Source organism: Penaeus chinensis, chromosome 24, assembly GCF_019202785.1.
Source record: "Penaeus chinensis breed Huanghai No. 1 chromosome 24, ASM1920278v2, whole genome shotgun sequence".
Classification (NCBI taxonomy): domain Eukaryota; kingdom Metazoa; phylum Arthropoda; class Malacostraca; order Decapoda; family Penaeidae; genus Penaeus; species Penaeus chinensis.
Genome location: NC_061842.1, coordinates 29,868,886 through 29,892,465, shown reverse-complemented (window position 1 = coordinate 29,892,465; position 23,580 = coordinate 29,868,886). Strand labels below are relative to the sequence as shown.

Sequence of the window (23,580 nt, the reverse complement as noted above, 5' to 3'; positions counted from 1 at the left end):
TTTCCTTGCATATCCTATCATCCTAAGTAAATGAGCTCTCAGTTGCAACTGTTACCTAGACACTACAGTACACCATACCAAGACATATTTCGTATACCCCTCGTGCTTGGCTGTAAGCTTTCTACAAGTATCACTCACAATTACATTTGACTAATTTCGTGTTATTACGCCATATCATAATTACACTTTCCACATTCTGCTGACAGTTCGACTAAAGCTGATATTCTCAACATCACAATACATGAACAGACAATGCATTTAAACAAGTATGGCTTTAACTCCCACAATAACCATGACTTAGAATATCATAACTAAAATGTCTACCACGTACCTAATATATTACATAAGCCTGTCACTACGTAATAAATCAGATTTTTCTATAATTCAGATTGTTAAATACAATAAACTCGAAACACTATCTATATATCTATATATATAACAAACATCGCTTGAGCTTATCTGACCTCATTGAAACAGGATATTCGGGATACAAGTCTTTCACACCGTATATAATTTGAGAACGGTAACGACAACAGCGTCCTCGAAACACTGCCTCGGAAAACACGCCAGTATGTCAGATTCCAAGAAATAATCTCGTTTCCCAGTGGCCTTTGTAAGGTGTCCGTTGGAGCCCTCTAGTCACACCGTCAAAGTGGCAATGCCCATTGAAGCGGGATAAAAGGCATAAGGGCCAGGTAGGCGAACCCTGTTACTCCATAAAACAAACAAAAAAGTGAAATAAATATCCTTTACAAGCCCTCAAGAAAATAATGGGTTGCCTGAGTTAGCAGTATAGGTACTTATGTATATCACTGCTCGGATAAAACCTTTCGGTTTCCATTCCGTTGGCAAATCACAGTAAGATCTATGGAAAGTAGCACACAAACACACGATCAACTTAAGACACTCTATTTAGACAAGATGGACCCTTTATACAGGCGGGAAGGTAGACAATGCGAACATCAACTTTATGTTTAAGAATTGCTTAAAATGCAATCTTTACATAGGAACTGGTAATGGATTATTACAATGAAAAATACATAGATTTTGTAAAATAACCTAAAAAAATAATAATAGCTAAAGAAAGTGTTGATACAAACATTTATGGCATAAAATGCGTATCAAAAAATACCTTAAAACGCTAACAGATAAACACAGAAAATAGACAAAACTAATAATCATGCTTTAAAAAGATGCTAAAATACATCAAAACTGCCCTGAGTAAGAGTAGTAAAAATGTACTACGAAACTTTATAATTATCAACTAAAAGAGCAGAAAAAACGACTAAGAGGCAGTTCAGTATCATGAAGCTCCGCGGTTTTAGAATGCCCCACATCAATAAGTAGTCAAAGCTATCTTCGTCCCGGCAATCTTATTTTGGACTATACATGCGAGTATGCAAGTGTTGGGCGATCCGTCTGCTGTGGCTCCTCCAGGATCACACAAATTCTTATAGGCCAGGGATAAGGTCAAGATATAGGGTTAAGGGTTCCATTAGGGTAGTAGGGACGTGGAAATAAGGGATTGGATAAAGGAAGGGTAGGGAGAGATCAGGGATGGGGCTTGATAGGGATAAAGTATAGGCAAGAGAAAGGCTAGTATAGTGAGAGTAGATCTCAAGTATAGGTCCCATAGAACAAAGCACAAGAGTATTGCAAAACAAAGGAAAATAAAACAGGTAGAAGGAAGAGTAAGGCAGTAGTATCTAGAAAGGGAATACAGATAGAGACAAACAAACAAAAGAAAAGCTCTAAGACTAAGCTAGGCTAGCATTAAGGAAAAGTTAAAACTATGAACATAAGTGATAAAGATTTGTAGAACAGAAATATGAACAGAAAGGAGAACGCAGGGAAGAGAAGGGAAAAATGACAGGGCGAACCATAAATAGGACAAAAGGATCATTACACAAGAACGCAATTTAAGGATATAATTAAAAATGAAGTAATTCCTAATAACATGTAAGTTACCACATTTACCCTCATCTGACCTCGCGGGAACACAGTACGATATTTGAATTTAAACCTGAGAAGAAGCTCCATTTTGTCACATTCCTTCTGTTCTGACCATGATTGTCAAACCAGCAGCTTCCACAGCATCCGTTGAATTTGACTTGGAGTTCATGGTCATTTCTCCTGTTTCTATTCCATTACCAGATGCATCGAGAAAGCAAGAGGATGTACGTATTTGAAGACCACATAACAGGACCGCCGAGAAGCCTGTGGCGGAAGTAATTTCCTGCCGCATAAGGGCAATGCGGAAGACGAAGAGCTTCGGTGGGCGTTGGTCTGACATTCCCTGCGCGAGGAGGAGGTTAGTGTTCGAGGTGGAATGGGAGGGGTGATGTATGCATGGCTCTAATGGCTTTATGTCATAATATAATTAATATGTAAAACAATATATCTGTTTTATTCAACTTTAGACTGCATGTAGTAATATAATAGATACAGCTGCATAACTAACATCTGCTAACTATAGTACCTACTACGTTTGGAGCATCTAGAAAGTATCAATTAACATTAATTATTATTTTTAGCACGATACGCCTTACGCCCCTTTCAACTTCAACCTGTATACACTTTTCAAAACCTAAGTCATTATTAGTTATGACATTTTGTATCGTCCAGAAGATCTGGAATCTATCTTTGTTTTTTTAATTTTCAAGTACAGATTTTGTGAGAGAGAAATGGACGTGATATATTACATTATATGATATATATATATATATATATATATATATATATATATATATATATGTGTGTGTGTGTGTGTGTGTGTGTGTGTGTGTGTGTGTGTGTGTGTGTGTTATACATGTTGCTCGGTGATATCTCTTCCAACACAGTTAGATCTTAGAGTTCTATATTCTAAAAATATATTTCAAGCAGACAAGCGAATCAAACAAACATCACACATACCATCACTGGGCTCCTTTGGCGTGGTTTCCCTCACAAAACTTCGAACTGACATTGTAACTAATTTCGCAAAGCCAACATGAAACATCGTTATCTGGAATTATCCATAACCAGATATTTTTGTGTGATTTATCGATACTGTTTAGTCAAATAATTAAATTTGTTTAAAACAATGATTCGCTTAGAGTATGGATTTTTAACCAGCTACATATCAATAAGTAAAGGGGTTAGTGCGAGCCAAACTTCAAAAGTTAAGATCCAATATGTATCAGAATATATAAAAAAAAAATAATCGACCTGTAAATTTACCTAAATATGAACGTGAAAAGAACTGCCCAAAAAAATCAAAATATAATCCTGAATCTCCGGAGATCACTAAAATAGATCACCTTTTTTATCCATCAATCAAATGATCTAAATCAGAATATCTGCCTTATACCTCAAGAAACCTTCACAAACGTGGCTTGACCTTATTTTACTCACTGAAACAGTGTAACATATTCGGGATACAGATCAAACACTCAATCCGTCACATTGTATCTTATTTGAAAACGGTAACCAAAACAGAGCCAAACTTCCAACAGTTAATCAGAGTAGCATATTCAGGATACAGATAAGATCATACCCATTGCGTTAGAGTGTATCCGATTTGAAAACAGTTACCAAAACAGCGTCGTCGGTAAACCTTGCTGGAGACCACGCCAAATATGTCTCAGATTCTAAGAAATTCTCTCGTCTCGCCAATGGCCTCAAGTCAGTCAAATCATGCTGCCCTTTTCCGGAATCACTTTCGAGATGCCTGAAGTGGAAGAAATGGGCGGTCATATAAGGGCAATGCGGAAGACGAGGAGGTTCGCTGGACGTCAGTCGAGGAGGAGGTTAGGATTTGCAGTGGAAAGGAAATGGTGTTTGAATTGAAACTGTTAGATGAATGAAATATAATAAGAAATAAATGTAGCGGATGAAGAAATTCCAATTTATTTTCCACCCAAGGGAAAGAGTTGCAGTGAAATATGTTATTTTCATAATGTTAACATTTATGATAGTTTTGCATGATGTATCATATCATGCAAAGATGATATGTTACAGCTTCAAAAAGAAAAGGAACTAATACGACTGTAAAAGTAAACTTTAAATATAATCTTATATATCTGTACCTTGGATTACCGTGAGATGCATAAGAGCATATACTAGTACAGTATTTCCATGAAAAAGTAATGATTATATATATTAACACATACTATTACGCATTCAAGCATTCATAGCTATACCACGTTTACGCATAAACTCATATATTTTCTTCGGACACCAGAGAAACAAATACACGATAAGCATGATATCATAGCACATCTACTTCATGAATGTAAATCATCGCTCAATACCTTTTTGACTTTTCTACGTACGATAACCATATCCTTAATTCAAGCTTTCAATACATAAATAACATAAATATAGTGGAATGTACTTTTTGAAAAAATATACTTTCTCTATTCTTAAATATGTTAGATATATACCTAAGATTAAAAGAGCAGTATTTTCTGAAACCCATCACCACTCAATACTCGCCATTTCGGTTTATATTGATGTTTATATGACTCATTTCGCTATGTTGTAGATATATCATATATTTGATTACAATAATAACCATATCAGGTGATCGTATATTCGGAAATAATATCAGGTCTGTACCATTACAACAGGAATACAAGAACAAGCTTCCTTTCATCAGGCTTCGGGCTAGTTTAGTGGTAACGTGTCGGCCTCTCACCCAAAGGGTCGGCGGTTCACGCCCCGCTAGGCGGGGTCAGCACAAGCTGCCCCCGCATTTCGTCCCATTTTTCCATTTTTACAATGATGATCACACCAGCTACCTCCATAGCACTCGTTGACTTAGCGTTCAGAGCCAATCTCCTTTTCCTATTCCACTACCAGATGCGTCGAGCAAGCCAAAATATCTGCTTCTTTGCACGCCACATACCGGGACCACCTCTGAGAAGCCTCTGACGGACGCAATTTTCTGCCGCAGAAGAGAAATGCGGAAGATAAAGAGGTTCGGTGGGCGTCGGTCTTGCATCCCTTGCGCGAGTGTTCTAGGTGGAAAGGAACGAGTGATGTTTACATGGTTGTAAATGGCATATATCGTAATATAATTAATGTATAATCACGTTTATTTTTTATTCAACTTTAGATATGGATTTAAATTTAAATTAATTCGCAGCTGTATCATCGACACTTCCTCACTGTAACATTTTATGTTAGTTTTATTCTATTTACTGTATCATTAGGGCAACGCTGTATATTCTTTGAAATATCTAAGAATGGTACATTAATAAATAGTGGATGAATAAGGCCAGCGAATAACATCTCTTGGTAAAACACATACATAAGAAAGGAAAAACAGCCACAATATGAATGTTGAAAATGTAACGTTTCGACAGAACGATATATTATAGCTGTTTGTCATTTAGATATACACACATACACATAGATAAATTCATACTTTTGTGTGGATGTATGGTATATATCTGCGTCACTGTACTTAAAGCATATTGAAGTTGAAATCTCGATTTATGCTGCCGCAGGGAAAATGAAATATGTATTTTTTATTAGTCCATGAAACTTTTGGTAATTTTCTAAAGAATGTAGATGCGATTTCAATGCTGACCTATTACGTGATCTAAGAAAAACATGTCCAAATTGGAATAACTATGCAAATATATAACTTAACAAAAATAACAAACAAATATTTTAGCTGTGATAATTGCGTAAAGAGATGCAAATGAATTTATTATATATACTGTTTGGAAATAAGGAAGACGATAATCACGCCCTTTAGAAATATAGCTATTAAAGTCTATCTATATATCTATATATCTCCCTATCAGATATAAATGCACACAATGAGGTATGTATCTATCAATCTATATATCTAAATGTAGCACACACACACACACACACACACACACACACACACACACACACACACACACACTTAAATATATGTGTGTGTGTTAGATTTAGGTATATATATAAAAAGACGGATTGATAAATATATGCCTATTTGTGTGTGTGTGTGTACATACACACACACACTCACATATATACACTTTATTTGCAAAGATTTCATGGACGTATCAAAATGATGTTATGTTAGAAGTAAATTCGTGTTATTATTATTATTACATAAACAGGTAACGTGGCCGAGCGGTCTAAGGCGCTGGTTTAAGGCACCAGTCTCTGGAGGCGTGGGTTCGAATCCCACCGCTGCCAGGATTTTTAGCATTTCACCTATGGTTTGATGAGTTATATGGGTTACTATAGATATTCCAAGAATCAAAAAAGCATTTCCAACGGGAAGATATAAAACAACGACTGTACGAATTTATATTCAAATCAATTTCTCTCACTCTCTCTCTCTCTCTCTCTCTCTCTCTCTCTCTCTCTCTCTCTCTCTCTCTCTCTCTCTCTCTCTCTCTCCGAAGATAAACATGGTATGCGGTCTTAGCATGTATCATATATAGGATAAGTGGTATCATTACGTAACTACCTTAAAAATTGAGACCGAAGAAGAACGATGAGATGAGATGAGTTAGAGATGATTTTAACAATAGAGACAAAAATATGATAGTATATGATGTATATCAAAGAGCAGACTAGTAAAACGGATTATATCGTAATAACGGATATTATTCATAAAATAATAATATATTGCATAAGATTATATATACACACACACGCACGCATACACATGCATATATATATATATATATATATATATATATATATATATATATATATATATATATATATACATATATATACATATATATATATACATATATATACATATATACATATATATACATATATACATATATATACATATATACATATATATATACATATATACATATATACACATATGTATATATACATATGTATACATATATATATATATATATATATATATATATATATATATATATATACACATATACACACACATTTATATACACACATGAACATGCATACAGATGCTCAGACTGACGGTTACTGAATTCCAAATTTTCAGCATTTCAGCATTTTCCTTCAGCCGTAGGTTCAAAGTACGTGTTTTGCATTTAGTTATTAAGGGAGTGTCAACCTGCATGAAATATCACCTATAGAATTACTTTTGCTTTTAGAATATGGTAAAGATAAAAATTAGCAAATAGATATATATGAAATAAATTCATTTTCTTATTATTTCGTTTCTAAAGAAAGAATAGCGATTTTCTGATTCACTCCTTGAGGGTTGTCGCCTGTTTAATGACAGAGTGTCTTATAATAAATGATTAGGCGCTTTATCTTTCTTCTCTAACTCAATATCGTACGACTTGAGGATAAATCAGATTTGCGAAGCTGAGCCTCGCCCGGGGTGTACATATGAAGGGAGCCCGGCCTGTCCCGATTCGATTAGTGTGTGCCAACTGTTGCTAACTCGACTGAGCTTCGTTCTTACCCACTCGGAAGAGAGGCCGACACGTTACCACTTTACTTGCTCATAGTACTGTTTATTACTCTTTCCTTAATCAAAACAAAACACCACAGCTGTCATATTATTTTCGGTAGCGCCACAAATAAATGAAAGACTTCTTAAATATGTTAGCCGTTGCTAACGGCAGAAGGGAAACTCAATGGTAAATCTTTCAACCCTCAAGAGGTAGCGTGGCCGAGCGGTCTAAGGCGCTGGTTTTAAGCACCAATCTCTTCAGAGGCGTGGGTTCGAATCCCACCGCTACCAGGACATTTCCTCTTCTAATTCAATTGTGTCATTATAGATACTCCGAGAAGCGAAAATGCATTTCCAGTGAAAACTTATGAAATATTATTTATACTCCCGGAAGATATAAAACTAATATTCACGCTAGTATCTTTATTAGGTTGACATTGCCAGCTCGGGCTTATTTGGACTGTGAATTTTAATTCAAAAGGATTCACATATACACGATGTAAATGTCTGCATTCATGACGTTAGGCCCTGTAAACATCATGAGAAGCTAATACTACCGTTGCAAACACTGCTTAAGATATTTACGATATGTTGATGATAAAAAGCTAAGAATTGATGATAGGCTCTTACAGAGTGTTCATATGACCTGGGTCTAAGTTCTGAAGATTACGAATAACTCATTTCCTTGGCTAAGATCTCTATCTGTTGCCTCCTGTGCTGCTGTTAGACTGGCGCCAATGCTGTGAAATGTTTATCTTAATACATCTGCTCCCCCGACAAGGAACAACCGACTGTGCTTTTAACTTTCCTCATATATTTTCTTGTATTTCTTTGCTTTTCGAGATTTTCCAGATGTAAGGAAATATCCAGATGAATATTGTAAGTTTCGGTTATTTCTGTATATATCCATTATCGAATACATTTTCCAAACACCTAAATATTACCGAGATGCTTGTATAATATCTAGTTCGAAGTTCTAGAGGTTTAAGAGTTCGTTCGCCTCTTGTGCTGCGGGTAGACTGGCGCCAATACTGTGACTTATATCTCTGCAGTACATCTGCTTCATCGACAGGGAACAAACGACGGATCATTTGACTTTCTTCATATCTTTCCTTGTATTTCTTTTCTTGTTGAGATTTTTTCGATGTAGAGAAATGTGCAGATGGATATTGCTGTAAGCCTCGAGTTATTTCCGGTATATCTCCATTTACCATCATTTCATATTCTAGACACTTCACCTATATAAGAGCTAAGATAATGTTCTCATATAATTTGTTACGTCGCTTTGAGGTTCAAGATCGAATTTCATTACATTATTTCAGATCAAAATGCTATACGATACGATACGATATATAACAAAAAAAAAAAAAAAAACACTACAGCACCATTACAGTATTAAAATGTGTTTAATAGCGGCTTTACTATTCTGGTTTTGTATTGATCACTTTCAGCTATTAATTACAAGGCGTGTTATGCGTTAACTGTGCAATATAGAATAGATAAAGAGTCTTTACTGTGGTTCCCAACCCAGTCTTTCTTGTGCTTTCTGTGCCTGTGCGCGATTATAAGTTTAGGGTATTCTTTCTATTGTTCATGAGGGCTGTCAGCTCGCTCTTGCTGTATAAATGCATGGATATAGGCATTCATACCTACACTTAAGAGCACATACTTAACCCCTTGCCGACGGGTACGACGGGTAGACGCGTGCTATGGCCACTGTTAGTACTTGTTTGATTGTTTTTAAATATAGATGGCTATACTTGTACTAAGGCACCAATGAGCCAGTTACGAGTACTGCCCGTCTCGCCCGTTCACCCTTTTCTTTGATTTACGAAATATTTTACGTTATCTTATTTTGCTTTTACTACTATAAAAAAAAAAAAACAGTATAATAATTATAATGTTTGTAATAAAAATAATACCATCGATATTCATAGCACTAGTAAAGAAACACGTTTTTCCCGCCAATTCAAATCAGGTACGGTCATAAGGTCTAATAGTTGACTCCTTTGTGGCTAAGCATTAGCAGAGCCATCTATGGGCAGACATTTCACAAAAAATATAGAAAATAGGCACAGCATTTTCCCCATTTTTTGTTCACATTCCCCGGCGTACATATAATACTTATATGTATACATGCATATGCAATATATACATGTATGTATACATGCATATGCAATATATACATGTATGTATACATGCATATGCAATATATACATGTATGTATACATGCATATGCAATATATACATGTATGTATACATGCATATGCAATATATACATGTATGTATACATGCATATGCAATATATACATGTATGTATACATGCATATGCAATATATACATGTATGTATACATGCATATGCAATATATACATGTATGTATACATGCATATGCAATATATACATGTATGTATACATGCATATGCAATATATACATGTATGTATACATGCATATGCAATATATACATGTATGTGTACATGCATATGCAATATATACATGTATGTGTACATGCATATGCAATATATACATGTATGTGTACATGCATATGCAATATATACATGTATGTGTACATGCATATGCAATATATACATGTATGTGTACATGCATATGCAATATATACATGTATGTGTACATGCATATGCAATATATACATGTATGTGTACATGCATATGCAATATATACATGTATGTGTACATGCATATGCAATATATACATGTATGTGTACATGCATATGCAATATATACATGTATGTGTACATGCATATGCAATATATACATGTATGTGTACATGCATATGCAATATATACATGTATGTGTACATGCATATGCAATATATACATGTATGTGTACATGCATATGCAATATATACATGTATGTGTACATGCATATGCAATATATACATGTATGTGTACATGCATATGCAATATATACATGTATGTATACATGCATATGCAATATATACATGTATGTATACATGCATATGCAATATATACATGTATGTATGCATGCATATAAATATATACATGTATGTATACATGCATATAAATATATACATGTATGTATACATGCATATGCAATATATACATGTATGTATACATGCATATAAATATATACATGTATGTATACATGCATATGCAATATATACATGTATGTATACATGCATATGCAATATATACATGTATGTATACATGCACATGCAATATATACATGTATGTATGTATGCATATAAATATATACATGTATGTATACATGCATATAAATATATACATGTATGTATACATGCATATGCAATATATACATGTAAGGAAACATGCATATACAATATATACATATATGTATACATGCATATGCAATATATACATATATATAAACATGCATATGCAATATATACATGTATGTATACATGCATATGCAATATATACATGTATGTATACATGCATATATTATAATACATATATGAATACATGCATATGCAACATATACATGTATGTATACATGCATATATGAAAATACATATATGTATGCATGCATATGCAATATATACACTTATGTATGCATGCATATAATACATATATGTATGCATGCATATGCATTATATACATGTATGTATACATGCATATATTATAATACATATATGTATGCATGCATATATTATAATACATATATGTATGCATGCATATATCATAATATATATATGTATGCATGCATATGCAATATATACATGTATGTATACATGCATATGCAATATATACACACATGCATATATATAAAGCACCCATACATACATACACAGACACGCACGTACACACACATACACACAAATATATATATATATATATATATATATATATATATATATATATATATATATATATATATATATATATATATATATATATATATATATATATATATATATATATATATATATATATATATATATATCTAACATATACATATATTCATATATAAAACAGATATATGTACATGTATATGCAATATATACATAAATGTATATCTAATACATACATGTATACATACTTACATAATACATTCATATATACATACTGCATGCATGCATCCATGTATGCTTACATACGTGCATACATACATACATAATACACCTATTTATAAGTAAACTAAAGGTATACATCCTCATTCCCACATGCGTTCAATTGTAAATTTAATTCATCCTGGATAATTTCTTCCTGTAGTATGTCTTTCATTTACTGAAGTATTATTGATATTTATTGTTGATTGGAAGCACACCATGCGCATAGGACAAGGCTTGCTTTCCCAATTGTGTAAGCACATCGTTGATAACACCAATAAAATTAATTTTCCTTCTCCACCTAAACTACCATATACCTCACGGAGAGAAAAGGAAATATGGAATTGCTTAAATGCATATTTGTATTAGAAATCGTCATCAAAAGTCACTCTTCATCGCGCAAAGGGACTCTCTGACCGAAGGCGAATCTGAGCCTCGCACGGCCTGTATCAACTAATGCCGAGTAGTTAACGTGTGTCAGCTAGTGCTGACTCGGCTGAGCTTAATCCTCACTCGGCGTGGTGCCCAGCCACAGCAGAGGTGAGATCATTTACTCAGGCGACAATTGCAACTGGGTGAGACGCGAACCGCCGACCCCTAGGATGAGAGGCTGACACATTACCACTGTACTAGCCCGGAAACTGATGCTATGCCATGTGATTTGAGTTTTAACCTCGCTGTTTCACCGCGTATCCTTCAGTCAAGTAAGGTAAAATGATTAAAATCAGAATTACAAATTATATGAATAAATGATCTCGCCTGTGAGGTGTCTGGAATATGCAGTTAATAATGAATGGAGATAAAACGGAAATAACTCAAAAATTAAAACAATATTCATCATCACATTTCCATACTTCTGAAAAATCTCAACGAGAAAATAAATACAAGGAAAAATATGAGGAAAGTAAATGATCAGTCGTTTTATCCCTGTCAGTGGAGCAGATGTATTACAGAAATATATTTCACAGTACTGGCTCCAGTCTAACAGCAGCACAGGAAGAGAAAAATACAAGAAATAGAGATTTTAGCGAAGGCAAATTGTGTTCTTCGTAATCATAACCTTCAGAACTTCGACCTAGATGTTATGCATACATTTGAAGTATATGCGAATCCGTATTAATGCATTCATATTTTAGCACAATGCAAAAGCCGACCATGAATACTAAGCTATTCGAAGATTCAACGTATATATCGTAAGTAATGCTTGCAAAGGCAGTATTAGCTCTTCATCATATTTAAAGGGTCTGACGTCATAAATACAGATATTTGCATCTTGTATGTGTGAATCCTTTTGTACAACCCTTTCATAGCTTAACTAAGCGCGAACTGACGATATCGACCTAATATAAATACTTGAATGAAGTTTTATATTTTCCGGAAGTATAATATATTCTCACTGGAAATAACTTGCTTCTCGGAGTATCTATAATGACATTCTAGGATAAGAAGTGAAGTGCCATAAGCCCTGGCAGGTTATGGCATAGGATTCAAACTAACGCCTTCCAAGAGACTGGTGCCCATATTAGGCGACTTAGACCGCTCGGCCACGCTACCTGGTGATAAATTTAACATTTACCACTTTCAACTGAGGTTTTAGTTTTTGGTTATAGAATATAGATACTTCACTTACAACAGTGCGAAAAAAGAAACGTTAAACTATTTATGTACATCTTTATTCTATAAATGTATATTTGCATACAAGAATATGATATTGTTTTTTGGGGAAAAAACATCATATAAATCCATGTAAGAACACGCAGAATGCCGATTTCCATTTCTCTTTCAAATGCAGTTATTAATCTCAGCTAAGTCTGCAACAAATTGTAATAAATTAAACTCGTTTCAGACGGAAATAGAAAATAAAGTCTACTTGTAAGCGACCTCTGTTAACCATTAAGATTTGTTCCGACCTTAGAAAGAACAGCTAAAGGAATTAGGTTAAACAGTAATGATGTAATTAATTCACATAATTTGTAAATAAATCCGTCATCGCTTAACCTTACCTGACTCGAGGATTCGCGGGGTAAGAGTCAGGTTAAAAGTCAAATCACACCGCAAAACCTCACATTATTTCGTATCAGAGCACTGTACGATGACCACCGCAGCAGCTTCCCGCTTTCCCGTTTCTTTTGACACGGATATCACACCCATATCTCAGGCTTCAAGAGACTTTCCTGCCCCACAAACGCCAATAGTATCAAAAGTTCCTGACGTTGTTCCTTTGTGCACACCACATCCTGAGATCCCGTTGGAGATGCCTGTGGTGGAGGCGGTTGCCTGTCGCAGAAGGGCAATGCGGAAGACGAGAACCTTCGTGGGCGTCGATCAGAGAATCCCTTTGCGCGGAGAAGATTAGTATACGATGCAGAGAGGGAGGAGTGACTTTATACATTTTTTTTTTAAAGATATATATAAAATAAAGGTGTTTATAAACCATTTTATGTTAGTTTATTTGTTTTATCAACGGTTGTAATCGACACAATATCATTGAAGACTTATAGCTAGCTATATAGTCAGTTAATGGGTTCATCCCCTCTACCAATTGTAGGAATTTTTGTATACATACTTGATATATATGCATGTATACATACTTGATATATATGCATGTATACATACTTGATATATATGCATATATACATACTTGATATATATGCATGTATATATACTTGATATATATGCATGTATACATACTTTATATATATGCATGTATATATACTTGATATATATGCATGTATACATACTTAATACATATGTGCATATATACATACTTTATACATATATGCATGTATACATACTTAATACATATATGCATGTATACATACTTAATACATATTTACATGTATACATACTTAATATATTTACATGTAAGCATACCTAATACATATATGCATGTCTACATATATATATATATATATATATATATATATATATATACACACACTTCATACATACACACATAAACTCTTCGTACATACATGCATACTTACATACCTCATACTTATATATATACATACTGCATACATATATACATTCATACATACTGCATACATGTATACATTCATACATACTGCATACATATATACATTCATACATACTGCATACTTAGTTACATATTTCATACATGCATGCATACTTCATGCACATATACATACATACTGCAGACATACATACAGCATACATACATACAGCATACATACATACTGTATACAAACATACTGCATACAAACGTACTGCATACATACATATTGCATACATACATACTGCATACATACATACTGCATACATACATACTGCATACATACCTACTGCATACATACATACTGTATACATACATACTGCATACATACATACTGCATACATACATACTGCATACATACATGCTGCACACATACAGACTGCATACATACATACATACTGCACACATACATACTGCATACATACATACATACTGCACACATACATACTGCATACATAGGTATTTTATATGTATATACATACTTCATACATACTTACTGCATACATAAGTACTTTATACATATGAACATACTTACATACTTCATACATACATATTTAATATATACACGCTTAATACAAACATGCTTAATTCATACATACTTGATGCATACATACTTAATACATATATACTCAATACATACTTACTTGATACACACGTACTTAATACTTACGTACTTAATACATACGTACTTAATACATATGTACTTAATACATATGTACTTAATACATATGTACTTAATACATATGTACTTAATACATATGTACTTAATACATATGTACTTAATACATATGTACTTAATACATATGTACTTAATACATATGTACTTAATACATACGTACTTAATACATACGTACCTAAGACATACATACTTAATACATAAATACTTTATACATGCATACTTAATACATGCATACCTATTACATACATACATACTTAATACATACATACATGATGCATATATACATAATACAAGATACATACATAATACTAAATCATATACATACTAAATACATAGATACTAAATGCATACATGCATACTAAAACATACATAATAATTTCATACACAAATATATACATGCATACTAAAATCATACATAATTGATTCATACATTCATAAACATACATAAACATAAAAAAAACTAAAACATACATTAACAAATACATTCATCTCTAATACACACACTTAATACATACTTGATACGTGCATACTTGATATGTGCATACCTGATACATATACGCTTATTGCATACATACATACCTAATATATATACGCTTATTGCATACATACATACCTAATACATATACGCTTATTGCATACATACCTAATACATACATATTTCATACATACCTAATACATACATATTTCATACATACCTAATACATACATATTTCAAACATATATGAATACATGCATATATAAATATATACATATCTAACACATACATACTTAATACATAATACTTAATACATGATACATAATACTTAATACATAATACTTAGTACATAATACTTAATACATACATACTTAATACTTACAGGCTTACTAATACGTACTTCATGATATATGCATGTATACATACATAATTAATACATATATTCATGTACACATGCATATTTTATATATACATGCATGTATAGATACATACCAAGTTAATATATATACATATATATATATATATATATATATATATATATATATATATATATATATATATATTTCTATATATATATATATATATATATATACATATATACATACTTAATGGATATAATAGATGCTACTTAATACATATATGCATATATTCATAGATAAATATATATATATATATATATATATATATATATATATATATATATATATTTATATATATATATATATATATATATATATATATATATATATATATATATATATTTATATATATTATATATATATATATATATATATATATATATATATATATATATTGTTTAAACTTGTATCGATATTTCGGAGCTATAACGACAGATTTATAATATAACTCCATAACGGTCTTGCGAAACTTCTTGCTAGATGATGTGGTACGCTGGTGCATTTTTGACATTCCTTCATGAAATCTTACTATTTCTCTCATAATTTTCTCCTCGATTTTCATACACTCTCGCACTCCAGGAGTAACCCCTTTTCACAACGGTGCATTCCGCCCATCATGCATCATATATTTAACTTTGAGCGAGATCATCCTTCAGCTTATCTTCAATTTCTTGAAATATTGTATAAGATACTGATGTTAACACCAACATAATGATTTATCTTTCTCTAACTAAACTACCATAAACTTCATGGAAAGGAAGAAAATGCTGATTTGCTTAAATCCATGTTTATTTCTAAAATCGTCATTAAATTTTTTTTTTTTTTTTTAAGTCACTCCCTCTCTACACCGTATATCAGTTTTCTCCGCGCATAGGGAGCATCTGGCCGACGCACATCGACCCTTCTCGTTTTCCGCATTGCCCTTCTGCGGCAGGCAACTGCCTCCACCACAGGCATCTCCAACGGGATCTCAGGATGTGGTGTGCACAAAGGAACATTTTTGTGAACTTTTGATACACTAGGCGTTTCTGGAACGGGAAACTCTCTTGATACCTGAGAGACAGTCGTGATATCCATATCAAATGAAACGAGAAAGAGGAATGCTGTTGAAGTAGTCATCGTACAGTATCCCGATCCGAAGTAATGTGACGAAGTGAAATGTGTTTAGACCTTTAACCTCACTGTCTTACCGCGTATCCCTGAGTCAGTTAAGGTTGAGCGAAGCATCGAAGTTACTTACAAATGGTTGAATGGATTATATTCTAATATCAGAGAACTGATCTCTTATGACCCAATATTGGACATGACTGATTGATGTGATATGTATTTATTTGCCTCAACAACAGCTAAGACCATTAGCGGCGATTACATTCTGGCTAACATTAGGACAAGAGGCTAATATAAATGCCTAACATAAATATTACCTTAATATATATTATCTATTTATTTATCTCCTCATCACAAATCAAGGCATCGCTGAAGTGCTAAAAGCCTTGGCAGCGGTGGGATTCGAACCCACGCCTCCGAAGAGACTGGTGCCTTAAACCAGCGCCTTAGACCGCTCGGCCACGCTACCAACTGGAATCGTAACATTTAACACTTTATGAGATCGTCTAACTGTTCGCATACTGCATATGTATGCCCGGTATATCATCAAATATCACTCGCGAGAATAATTTTTCGTTTCGCTTTGCTACGCTAAACCCTTCCTAAAAAATAATAAAACATAGGAATGTAGGACAATCACACAGGCACAGAAGACGCAGGGATTGCTGAGAACCACAGCATACATACATACATAATAAATGTAAGCATATATACGTACATGCATGCTTAAAACATGTAAATATTAATGTAAGACTATATATATTCCTTTCTCTTCTAGGTTTTTGAAATGTAGGAAGTATATGCATACATACATACACAATAGATGCATGCATATATACGTTCATACATACATAATACATGCATATATATATATGTGTGTGTGTGTGTGTGTGTGTGTGTGTGTGTGTGTGTGTGTGTGTGTGTGTGTGTGTGTGTGTGTGTGTGTTGTGTGTGTTTGTGTGTGTGTGTGTGTGTATACATAATTCATGCATGCATATATACGTACATACATATATAAATTATGCAAATATTAATAAAAGACGTTATGTATACACTCTTGTACTCCTTTCTCTTTCAGGGAAACAGTGTTGTTTGTTTAAACGATTTGTTACGTTAACTGCTTACTAAATACTGAAGTACCCTGATGCATTCCTTTGCATTATTTCATAAACCCTCCTACTGATTTATTATTTCCTCCTTCTAATAGTGAGTGACTCCCCATTGTTCACATGTTCTCAACTGTAAATTTAAATAATCTTGGATTAGATCCTGTAGTGTATCTTTCTTTTATTGAAGTTTTATAGCCATCCGCATAGAAGAAACTATGAATGAAAAGTATGAATACGTGTCAAAACACCATTGACAACATCAGTAGAATAAGTTATCTATCTAAACATAAACTGCAATATATTTCATTGAGAGGAAAGGAAATGTGGAGTAGTTTAATTGTACATTCATTTAATAGTTGCCATTTAAAGCTCCCTCTCTACTTCGTATAACAATCGTCGCGCCTCTGGCTAACGTCCGAACCTTCTCGTCTTGCCCTTCTGCGGCAGGCAACCGCCTCCACCCAAGGCATCTCCAATGTGATGTCAGGATGTTGTTTGCAAACAGGAATTTCCAGATCTATTGATAAATTTTGCACTTGCGGATGAGGAAACTCACTTGAAACCTGAAAAATGTTAAACAGTTGTCTTGCAAACGAACACTAATAATCTTTAAAGTTTGTTCTGACATTAAAAGACTCGGTAAAGGAATTAGGTTAACCAGAAATGATGTAATTAATTCACACATCTTCTAAACATTTCCATCGTCGGTTGACCCTATGTGACTCAGGGATATGCCGTGAAACACACAGGTCAAAGGTCAAATCACAACATATGTCATCACATTGCTTCTCATCGGAAGTTTTCTCTTTCCTGTGTCTCTGCCACGCCCATTTCTCAAGTTTCAAGAGACTTTCCTGACCCACAAACGCCAAATCTGTCACAAGTATCAACTGATGTTCCTTTGTGCACACCACATTCCGGGCTATGGATATCAAAAGAAACGGAAAAGAGGAAACTTACATACTGGCCCTTAGACAGTATTCTGACCGAGAGTGATGTGATGAAAAGTGACGTGATCTGAATTACGTAGAAAATTATTTAATCTTATTATTAACAGATTATCGTTAATTACAGATGACTGATTTCTTTGGATTAATTCTTAGACATGATTAATGTAGTACTATTTACTGGAGATTTATCTGCGATTTTTTTCTAAATAAGTATATCAGACCTTATCAATCATTTGGTAGTTCATAATGGCGATATGAGCCTAATTTGAAAGCTAACACAAATCTTAGCTTCACATCTTGAAAAGATCATATATTTTATATTTTCTCACTGGAAATGCTTTATAGCTTCTCGGCGTATCTTTGATATAAAATCAAGGCAACGATGAAGTGCTAAAATCCCTGGCAGCGGTGGGATTCGAACCCACGCCTCCGAAGAGACTGGTGCCTTAAACCAGCGCCTTAGACCGCTCGGCCACGCTACCTACTGATATTATAACACTTAGTATGTTATGGTCTTACTCAATAGGGGTATTTGGCGCTACCTGTATTTGACTAGGAGGACTTAGATCAGGCTCTTCAGAGCGCTGGTGATCCCGGTCTTACTCTATGGGTGTGAGACCTGGACACTGGACGGTGCTCTGAAAACCCGTCTTGACTCCTTTGGTAATACGTGTCTTCGCAGAATCATGGGGTATACCTGGAGGGACCATGTGTCCAAGCAGAGGATACTCCGTGAGATTGATTCAAGACATATTACCAGTCTGATAAGAGAGCGCCAACTTCAGCTCTATGGGCATGTGGTTTGTTTTCCTAAGGATGATCTGGCTTATAGGGTCATCTCCGAGAGGGAGAATACTCTTGGCTGAAGCAAGTCGATCAGATCTGCCAAGTTGTGCTGGGGGTGGGAAGGAATGCTGCATGGAGGCTTGCTCGGAGGGACCCAAGGAGGTGGAGCTAAAGGCTGGGCGCAGGCAAAGCACAGCCATGCGTATGCCCCCGTATAATGATGATGATGTACAATCACATCTTCGGATCACGCTGGAAATGTCGTTGTTACCTGGTAGAAGGGAAACTCGATGGCAAATGTACACATATCAAGAGGCAGCGTGGCCGAGTGGTCTAAGGCGCTGGTTTTAAGCACCATTCTCTTCTGAGGCGTGGGTTCGAATCCCACCGCTGCCAGGACACTTAACTTCTGATCCTATTATATCATTATGTATTAAATATTGTCTATACTTTCAGAAGATATCAAAATCGTATTCCTGCAAATCTATATTAGATTGATGTCGTCGGTTGGTGCTTGTCTGAGTTGTAAAAGGGTTGTTCAGAATTAACACATGCACGCTGCTAATTTCAGCAGTTATGACGTAAGGCCCTGTAAACAAGCTAACCGTGTCCTTGCAAGCATTACTGGATATATCATATACGAAATGCTAATGATAAAATGAACGAAACGATTTTCTTCAAAAAGCTAAAAATTCATAATCGGTTCTTACAGTGTTCTCATATATGAATGCATTAAGAAGGATTCGTGCACACTACTAATGTATGCAAAACATTTTGCCTTGGCTAAGATCTCTCTCTGCCGCATATTTCGCCTCCTGTGATGCAATACAGCCAAGGCTGTGAATTGCATCTGGGTAGCACATTTGCTCCATGGGTTAAGAACAAACGACTGTGCATTTTACGTTTTTGGTCTTTTCCTGTATTTCTATTCTCTTCGAGATGTTGGAAAATGCCCATATAATAATTGTTAAAAGTTTCGAGTAGTTTCTGGTATATCTCCGTTTACTATCGAATGAACATTCCATACACAATGAATATGATATGCCTGTGGTAGAGGCAGTTGCCTCCTGCAGAAGAAGAATGTGGTGAGAGACTCCCTTTGCGCGGTGAAGATTGACTTAAAAAAAAAAAGTATATATATATATATATATATATATATAATAATTCCATATCTTACCTATATTTTCCTTTGATCTGTGATATAAATGTGTTTAAGGCAGAGAAACCCGATATATTTTAATCGACGACTGAACCCGATATCATATCTACCAAGACTTATTGATGTATTAAGAGTTTTTAACTCACAGTACTTAAATCAATATAATTCCCTTGATTGCTAAGCTGATGCTTGTTTGCTGAGTTGTAAGAAATTATATTTATTGCGCACATCCTTTGTTTTTGTTTTTTGGTTATGAATGGTGTGTTGAGAAGGTTCGGTGGCCGTCGGTCAGAGGCTCCATTTGAGCGGAGATCAGTTCACGAAGCAGAGAGGGAGGAGTGACTTTATACAGTCTTTAAACAATATATTAAATATATAAACTATTCCATAATTAATATATTAGCTCTATTAACGGTTTTAATCGGCACCATATACCTTGTAGCTTTCTATATATTAATTATTCATCCCCTATACCATTTGTTGCAATTTTGTCAACAAGCCATAACAAACTTCTAATCTAATACAATACGCTTGGGTCACTTTATCACGTCAGACTGAAATCTAACCACAGAGGAAAGTGAACTCCTTGCTTTAAGTTTAGATTTGGTTTCTCCCACCATGAAAATTGAATATGAAAACTTCTTTTTAGGTTTTGAATACATCTGTAATAAATTTTATTCATAAAAGAATTGCTCCCATTGCCAAAAATGCCTACCGCCTGTTTTGTCGCGAACGAAGAGCCAATATTAAGACAAATTCCCACCAACTAAATTTTCTGTCTGATCTCCAGGATCATAATGACTTTTATAGCCTGTTATGTTATTATGAACCAATTTTTACTCCATGTTATAATTTCTTGCTATTTTGGCTTATGTTAATGGTTCTTTTAGGCACAGAGGATGAAGTTATAAACTTCGAAACGTCTGAAATAAAATGATGTTCGTAGCTACGCTTAACTTCACTTTTCCTGTTGAAATTAAGATTCCCGAAAGGAAAATCACTTGCTGAGATTATATATATGTATGTATGTGTGTGTGTGTGTGTGTGTGTGTGTGTGTGTGTGTGTGTGTATAATTAATACAAACATGAACACTAAATACATTTATACATCCTTGATATATGCATAAATACATACTGTGTGTGTTTGTGTGTGCATGAGTGTGTGTTCGTGTGTGTGCTTTTTGGCATTTATAAAGTGATAATAATGGTTATATATGTTATAAATCAATGCAATAACCATTTCATACTAGTGATATGTTGCTGAAGAAAGGAAAGTCTGTGAATTGTAGAAATCAGTATAAGCAACCTGAGTAGAAATTGTATTCCTCAGAATATATATATATATATATATTTTTTTTTTTATAAGTTAAACATTACCCGTACCGTGATATTTCGTTTTTAATAATCAGATCTGCTTTTCATACCTTTATTCTCAATGACAGGGATATCTATGAAAGAATTACAGAAAAGACATCCAAAAATGCACACATAATTTTTAATTATGACTTCCTGTCCTTCACAATGCCTGATTCGTACCATAATTTTTCATTTTTTAACTACTGTGTTATGACGTATTTGTTAAGCGAACCTTGCCCTTCAAATATATTGTGTATATTGCCGCCACGGCTAAATTATATTTGTATTAATACAGGACTGAGAAAATAGCACATCGTTGACCCTACCAATCTTTGCGCTTTCTTTGCCTGCATGTGATCGTTTCCATTTTATTGAGTTCCTTTTGTATCTTTTTAGCAAAGCTAAGCTGAAATTTATTCTCACAAGATGACATTTGATGGACAGTATATAAGTAGTTCCGCATTTGATGAAGTGGCAATTTTTGCACATAAATAGGTAGCGTGGCCGAGTGGTCTAAGGCGCTGGTTTTAGGCACCAGTCTCTATGGAGGCGTGGGTTCAAATCCCACCGCTGCCAGGGGTTGTGGCACGTCACCTTTGATCCTAGAATGTTATTTATAGATACTCCGAGAAACGAAACATAATTTCTAGTGAGAACATATAAAACATACACATACGATAAAACTAATATTCATGCAAGTATTCTTGTTAGGTTGATATCTTCAATTAGTGCAGGTTTGACCTATTAAAGGATTTTTCAGGTTTTACACACAAACATATATCCAGATATATACTGTTGTAAGTTTTTTGTGTTATATCCGGTATATCTCCAATCATTACATAATCTTGAAATGACAAAAGCTACAAATATTTGAGAGTTGAGATCTTCCATTCATATGATTTGCTAATAATTCCGATATGTCACATTATCTGGCTCAGTGAAACAGTGAGGTTAAAGATCGAATCACAAGGCATTTCATCACATCACTTCAGAAGGGAATACTGTACTATGACCACTACAGTAGTTACCCTCTTACGCATTACTTTCGATATGAATATTACGTCTGTCTCTC

General features: G+C 34.2%; 6 non-coding genes across 6 annotated transcripts; 4 read left to right on the top strand and 2 right to left on the bottom strand.

The window, feature by feature from the left end:
• Positions 1–6,100: 6,100 nt before the first annotated feature.
• Trnal-aag lies at positions 6,101–6,180 on the top strand. Its single transcript has one exon. It is a non-coding gene; the product is annotated as a tRNA-Leu (tRNA).
• Positions 6,181–7,611: 1,431 nt separating this feature from the next.
• Trnal-uaa lies at positions 7,612–7,693 on the top strand. The gene has a single exon. It is a non-coding gene; the product is annotated as a tRNA-Leu (tRNA).
• Positions 7,694–17,535: 9,842 nt separating this feature from the next.
• Positions 17,536–17,617, bottom strand: Trnal-aag. The gene has a single exon. It is a non-coding gene; the product is annotated as a tRNA-Leu (tRNA).
• Positions 17,618–19,607: 1,990 nt separating this feature from the next.
• Positions 19,608–19,689, bottom strand: Trnal-aag. The gene has a single exon. It is a non-coding gene; the product is annotated as a tRNA-Leu (tRNA).
• Positions 19,690–20,307: 618 nt separating this feature from the next.
• Positions 20,308–20,389, top strand: Trnal-uaa. The gene has a single exon. It is a non-coding gene; the product is annotated as a tRNA-Leu (tRNA).
• Positions 20,390–23,002: 2,613 nt separating this feature from the next.
• Trnal-uag lies at positions 23,003–23,084 on the top strand. Its single transcript has one exon. It is a non-coding gene; the product is annotated as a tRNA-Leu (tRNA).
• Positions 23,085–23,580: the final 496 nt, after the last annotated feature.